Raw genomic sequence first — 6,679 nt, forward strand, 5'->3', positions numbered from 1 at the left:
AATCTTACATAGAATTGCTCAAGGGTTTGCAACAAGCTCCTATGATTTTGTATTGAATGAGATTTTCTGATTCTTCTTTTAGGAGCAGTGTGGGGAATTAGCTCAAGTGGTAGAGCGCTCGCTTCGCATGTGAGAGGTAGTGGGATCGATGCCCACATTCTCCAGAAAGTCATTCATTATACTCTTCTGATTTTTATCTGTCCCATCAATGAAGATAGAGTATCTCGTGACGTACTGGGGTATGCCTCAAGAGTCTATACTCATGAACAAGTTGCCGCAACAGATGTTATATAATTTGGGTTCTTTTCTCTTTTCTTGAGATGATAACACTTGATGAAAGAATTAAAGGAACAAGCAACGTGGCCTTGTCTGGAAGTGTACATCCAGGTGATCCTCTATAAACTATCCAAAGTAGACCCCTAACACTGACAACAGTGTTGACATCTGTTTGAGGCCATATTATTTCCCAAATTAAAGTATCCGACGAGGATGGGATTTGAACCCACGCGTGCTTAGCACAATGGATTAGCAGTCCATCGCCTTAACCACTCGGCCACCTCGCCTTTGCTTTTATCATGGACTGAAGGGGAGGAGATGATCAAGTTTTGCACAGAAGTCTTTCGATGTTTGTTGGAATGGACCGTAGTTAAAGTCCTGAGATTTTCTGATCCTTTTTTTTTGTGAGCGTGTGGGGAATTAGCTCAAGTGGTAGAGCGCTCGCTTTGCATGTGAGAGGTAGTGGGATCGATGCCCGCATTCTCCAGAATGTCCTTCTCAGCAACTTTGTCTTTTCAATTAAGATCAAGTACCACAATCTGGTGTAGAATTGCTCAAGGGTTTACAACAAGCTCTTTGATTTTGTATTGAATGAAAAATACTGATAATATTGAGATTTTCTGATTCTTTTTTTTGTAACAGTGTGGGGAATAAGCTCAAGTGGTAGAGTGCTCGCTTAGCATGTGAGAGGTAGCGGGATCGATGCCCGCATTCTGAAGAATGTCCTTCTCAGCAACTTTGTCTTTTCAATTAAGATCAAGTACCACAATCTAGTGTAGAATTGCTCAAGGCTTTACAACAAGCTCTTTGATTTTGTATTGAATGAGATTTTCTGATTCTTTTTTTAGTAACTGTGTGGGGAATTAGCTCAAGTGGTAGAGCGCTCGCTTAGCATGTGAGAGGTAGTGGGATCGATGCCCACATTCTCCAGAAAGTCATTCATTATACTCTTCTGATTTTTATCTGTCCCATCAATGAAGATAGAGTATCTTGTGAAGTACTGGGGTATGCCTCAAGAGTCTATACTCATGAACAAGTTGCCGCAACAGATGTTATATAATTTGGGTTCTTTTCTCTTTTCTTGAGATTATAACACTTGATGAAATAATTAAAGGAACAAGCAACGTGGCAACTTGTCTGGAAGTGTACATCCAGGTGATCCTCTATAAACTATCCAAAGTAGACCCCTAACACTGACAACAGTGTTGACATCTGTTTGAGGCCACATTATTTCCCAAATTAAAGTATCCGACGAGCGCTCTCTACGCATTTGAGAGGCAGTCTCCCAATCTTTGTTGCAACAGTGGCAGAGTTTTCACGGAGTAGTGAATGGAGGATGCTTAGATCGCTCTTTAGCGTGTTATTGTAGTTTATAGGTTTGAAATTGTTTAGCTCAAGGTCTCTAAGTTGGGTCTCGAACACACCACCTTGTGGTGTCGCGGCGTTCCTCTTCCACTTTGTGAAGCCGCTCACAGAAGTGCAGAAACTACGCTGGAATTTTGCGTCGTGGATTATTTATTTTTTTTCCACCTTTTCAAACATTTTACTGATTATTTGTTATGTATATTTTATAGTATGTATCAGGTTAATATGTATCAGTGCAAAACGCATATTTAAACAAAATCACAGTCACAATATGTACCTACATAGTAATGCGAACTTATGAGAACTTGCTTTTAGGCAGGATTTCCACGTTAGTCAAGTCGCGTTCACAATAAGACGATTTCAGGTATTTCCGCAAAAGATTTTTGTTGTTTTTGCTGTTCGCTCACACGCATCAAGCGACTTGGGAAAGCAGGTAAGATCATTTCTGAAAGCGGGTTCCAGAATGGCTAAATTTCAAAATGTCGGTTCCATGTTTCCGTGAGGCCATGCGAGACGTGTTTCTTTTTTTAAACGACAACTTCGTATTTCCTTCTCTCTCTTTATCCATGCAGCTCATTCTCACTAACGACTTTCTGTGTTTTTTATGTCATTCTCTGGCAGTTTTACAGCGCCACCGACTGGCCAGGCAGTACTACTACAACATTTCTAGTGTGGACGAGCATTTTTTCTTAATTGTTCACTAAAATAAATCTTGCTCATCTCCGTGTTGATGGAGCGTAGGAGAGAGAAGACATAATCTACATTTAGAGGGAACACACATGAGAGAGCAGGTTGCTTTATCTGTAAGATGTTTGAATCAAACCACATTTGTGCAAGAGATATTAAATCTGTGAGCAGGGACAAAAGCTTTAGATGAGGAATGATGTTTGTAATTTGAAAATGCACACTGTTAAATTTTAAGTATTTCCTTGGTTTATGGTAAAATCTATGCAACAAACATTTCAAATCACTCAACATCCCCACATCTCATAAAGCAGGCTTATAAAAACGCTAGAGGGAAACATCCATACATAAGCTACGATGCTCAGATCACATTTTCTCATTACATTATTTACCCAGAAATTCCTAACGTGACATTTAATTCCTCTTTTTCCAGACACTTTCTTGATACACTGTATGAGAAGGCAAGCTTGTTATCGGAAAGCTGTCTGCGATTATTGACTGCTGCAAAATAAAAAGGTTTGTAAGATGACAATCACAGCAGCAAACAACAAACAGCGGCACTACAGCGTGAACACGGGCTTTAACGAACAGCTTGATCCCCCAAACCTCAAACACACCAATCAAACAAATATCTGTTTTATATCCAGATTAGGCCCATCTGTGAAGATGTGTGTGGATCTCCAAGAGGATAAAAAAAATAAAAATCAATCTCCACCAATTAACTTGTTCAAACATCACCAGCGGCAGAGAGTGGCCGGGTGAATGACTGGTGTTGTCCAGACAACACAACTTCAGCTCAGCTCATGGAGAGACTCAGAGAAACCTGTGCTGTCAAACACTTTAAATGTTCTCAATGTTTATACATTTGTGCTGAATGCTGGAGGCAGTGATATTTTCCATTTGACGCAAGTTTCATTGTTGTATTTTTTTTTATAACTGATCTCATGATTATTTCATAGGTGAAGGCCTTGGTTGTTGGAATTTGCATGTTCTCCTTGTGCAAGTATAGATTTAAGTGTAGAAATAAATAGATAGTGATTTCATTTAATTTTTTTCAAAAATAACTTTTGGTATAAAATGACTTAAGCCATTATTTTAGAAAGGGGACGATCTGGCTTTTGGAGTGTGTGCGTGTGTGTGTGTGTGCTGCCTAGAGCTGGTTACCTAACAGGTGGCTCCTGCTGCTAGCCTCAATCACTGCTGCTCATCGGTGCTTTTAGTTCTGTCTGGCTGCAGGTCGCTCCGAGCTCAACATGCCTGACTGCTACTTTATGAAACAATACAATTATTTAGTCAAATCAAAGCCAAACTGGTTGAGTCTTGCAAAAGTATCAATAACCAAACAAACTTCAGACTTTACTTAGTGGGATTTTTATCTAAAAACTGCACATACTTGTGGAAGGAAAGTGATGCATGATTTTCAATGGTATTATAGCTAAAACTCTGAAAAGTGTGGCATGCACATGTTATTTGATGCCACACCGGAAAACACTATTGCTGTGTTCAAGTTGTGCTAAAAGGAGTGAGCCTATCAGTGAAGAAATTCAAGTCTAATTTAGCATCTGAATGCTAAACATGTAGCAGCAGCACAACGCGTCCCTGGACACTTCCTGAAACACTGGAAAGCTGATTACGTATTAGAAGAGCAACGATAACACATTCAAAACAATAAATATCTCTGTTGTTGAGCTTGGGCGTCTGTTTATTCAATAATTCAGCAACAAAAAGGGTTTCTGAATTGAAAACGCTGCTTATTTTGTTGACAAACAGCTCTGGAAAAAAATGAAGAGCCTACTGCAGTGAACCCCACAGAAAACCTCCTGGTTATTCCACCAAATATTAATTTCTGAACATTAGTGTCCTTGTTTCTAAATGAAAATCTACTTTTTTTTGTTTGCATTATTTGAGGTCTGAAAGCACTGCGTCTTTTTCATGCTTGTTATTTTGACCATTTCTCATTTTCTGGATATTAATACAAAATTTTTGCTTGGAGTTTCAGAGACATGTTGTCAGTAGCTCATAGAATTAAATAACAATGTTCATTTTACTCAAACATGTAACTATAAAGTTTCAGAGAAATTGATGTTTCCAGATCTGCATGGTTTACAATTAAAATGTGATTCGTTCATTGCAGTTACCTCAATTAAACATTTTCGTCGAGTCCAACCTCTAATTCAAATATGTTTAATGTTTAAATATGTAGAAATGTTTAAGCTGTCTGAACAGTTTTACTGTACATGCAATAAGAATGCAGCAAAGACTTAAATCTGAATATGAATCAGAGGTATGGTGGCGTTTCGGTTTCTGTTAGGCTCTAACATATCTACAGGACGCTACTCTGGCCACGTTCAGTGGTAGCACATTCGTTAGCTTTATTACACAAAGACACACACTGGCTAATGGCAGGATATGTAATATTAGAATGTGTTATGGCGTCGGAAAGCCTAAGTGTTCCCATCTTCCCTCCGGTGCTGTCGATGCGTTCAAACCTCCATCTGGATCTTCACCTGCGGCACAATGGAACCGCAGCTTTACATTCAGCCTTCAAGCTGGCAGCACTCAATACCATTTTGTATTAAAAAAAATAAAATAAATAAATAAATAAACACACCTACAGCTGATGACAGCAGGGGGTCCAAGAATGTTTGTTCAACAGAATCCATTCAACCGGCTGGAAATCTCTGCAGCGATGCCTTTGTGGGTTTTTTTTTCTCTTTTTCTCCTATGACACACAGACATGTTTAGTGACAGCAAACAGCCTAATCACTATGCTCTATATCACCCTGTCAATTACTGCCACAAAGAGAGATTTTCACAACCTAGTGAGCGCAGCAGGCGGCCGGTTAAACAGGAATTCTTCGCCGTGCGCATGCAGCCGGCCTTCGTCGGGACAACCTGCGGCGGTGAGAGGCGCCCACTCCGGTCGGGACCGAAGTCTGAGAGAAGAGAAAAAAAGACAAGAACGAATTGATGTTACTGTAGTTCAGAGTTCAAGCCAGATAAAACACATATCACTGTTTCAGTCTCTTTGCTTTTAAGTAGATTAATCGCCCCGCTTCCTTTTGTTTGACAGCCTGAACCGGATGAAAGCCTTAAGCCTCTGCCTCCGCCGCGCCGTCTGAATCTGAATGCTGGGAGAGCAGAAAACACACGCAGCCTGCATGGTACTGCATGTTTTCACCTTCTCTCCATGGATTCATATACATTAATAATGAGCCATATGTGCCAGAGCAGCACAAACTCCTGCTGGAGATTCTTAATAGCCTCTAGTTCGTGTTTCCTGCCCATTCGGATCTAGTTAATGACCTCCCCGCTCACCACCACTCCCAGTAAATCATTTGGGTTCTTTAATGGGAAGAACATTTACACATCCACAGATATCATCTAATGAGGGAAGGTGACGGGACTTAGAAGTCAAGTCTGGTTTGTAGAAACAAGGATTTATCCCAAACAGTTAAATACTGGAACAGCTGCTGCGTTTCATCGCTGCCAGCTTCAGAACTTGATAGTTTATGGTACAGATTCAACAAAGTCTGAGATTTTGGGCCATGTTGACATGGTAGCATCATGGGGTCTTGTGAGTGTGAAGGTCACTTGATGACAGAGAACGGATTGCAATTTGAGATGATTTCCCTGCTGGAAGCAACCATCAGAATGGTACACTGTAAACTTAAACTAAATCTGTTTGAACCTTAAGAGATGCTATTCGAGACTGACACATTTTTAGACATTTTAGCTGGTTAGCCAGCTGATGCTAATTTCAACCCTCAGCAAATCATTTGGATTTGGATTCTCTCAGTTTGTCTAAAAACGTATCATCGATACCAAGAGTTTTGAATGAATGGGGCTGCTGCCCAAATGGTGTCTTTAGCCATCGCTAGCAGGGTGAAGGCTGCAGTGTTAGCAATTCGTTCTTGTCTTATTATACACCTGTTTTCTCCTGTCCTACGTTAGAAACTAGTTGTCATTTCATACTGAGAAAGTAAGCTAAGGTTTTTTTTTTTGTTTGTTCGTTTTTGTTTTTTTACTGCTCTTTGACAATATCTCAACTTTGAGGAATAAAACTGCCCCTGTGCAACGCCCGGCAACACGTGTTGCTCATGTAGGCAGGAACATGTTGCCAGCTAACCCACTGAGACTCTGGGGTTGCTGACTGACAGCTCAACGAAAAGAGAGCCAGGTTGGAAGGAAACAACTTCTACTCTTTGTAAATTTTAAGCAGTCTGTCAGTGAAAAGTCAGTCAGGTGGAAAGTAATAACTAAACCTCTGGGAAGCGGCGTCTTGTAAAGGTCTCAGTGTCGTTAAGCTGTTTTTGTCACATTACAGCCACAAACCACAAAGAGTTTTACTGGG

At 40.3% G+C, this 6,679-nt stretch overlaps 4 non-coding genes across 4 annotated transcripts; 3 read left to right on the forward strand and 1 right to left on the reverse strand.

The window, feature by feature from the left end:
* The first annotated feature begins 91 nt into the window (after nucleotides 1-91).
* trnaa-cgc (transfer RNA alanine (anticodon CGC)) lies at nucleotides 92-164 on the forward strand. Its single transcript has one exon. It is a non-coding gene; the product is annotated as a tRNA-Ala (tRNA).
* Nucleotides 165-481: 317 nt separating this feature from the next.
* trnas-gcu (transfer RNA serine (anticodon GCU)) lies at nucleotides 482-563 on the reverse strand. The gene has a single exon. It is a non-coding gene; the product is annotated as a tRNA-Ser (tRNA).
* Nucleotides 564-690: 127 nt separating this feature from the next.
* On the forward strand, nucleotides 691-763 carry trnaa-ugc (transfer RNA alanine (anticodon UGC)). The gene has a single exon. It is a non-coding gene; the product is annotated as a tRNA-Ala (tRNA).
* A 370-nt stretch (nucleotides 764-1,133) lies between these two features.
* trnaa-agc (transfer RNA alanine (anticodon AGC)) lies at nucleotides 1,134-1,206 on the forward strand. Its single transcript has one exon. It is a non-coding gene; the product is annotated as a tRNA-Ala (tRNA).
* The last annotated feature ends 5,473 nt before the right edge of the window (nucleotides 1,207-6,679 follow it).

Source organism: Xiphophorus hellerii, chromosome 23, assembly GCF_003331165.1.
Source record: "Xiphophorus hellerii strain 12219 chromosome 23, Xiphophorus_hellerii-4.1, whole genome shotgun sequence".
Lineage (NCBI taxonomy): Eukaryota > Metazoa > Chordata > Actinopteri > Cyprinodontiformes > Poeciliidae > Xiphophorus > Xiphophorus hellerii.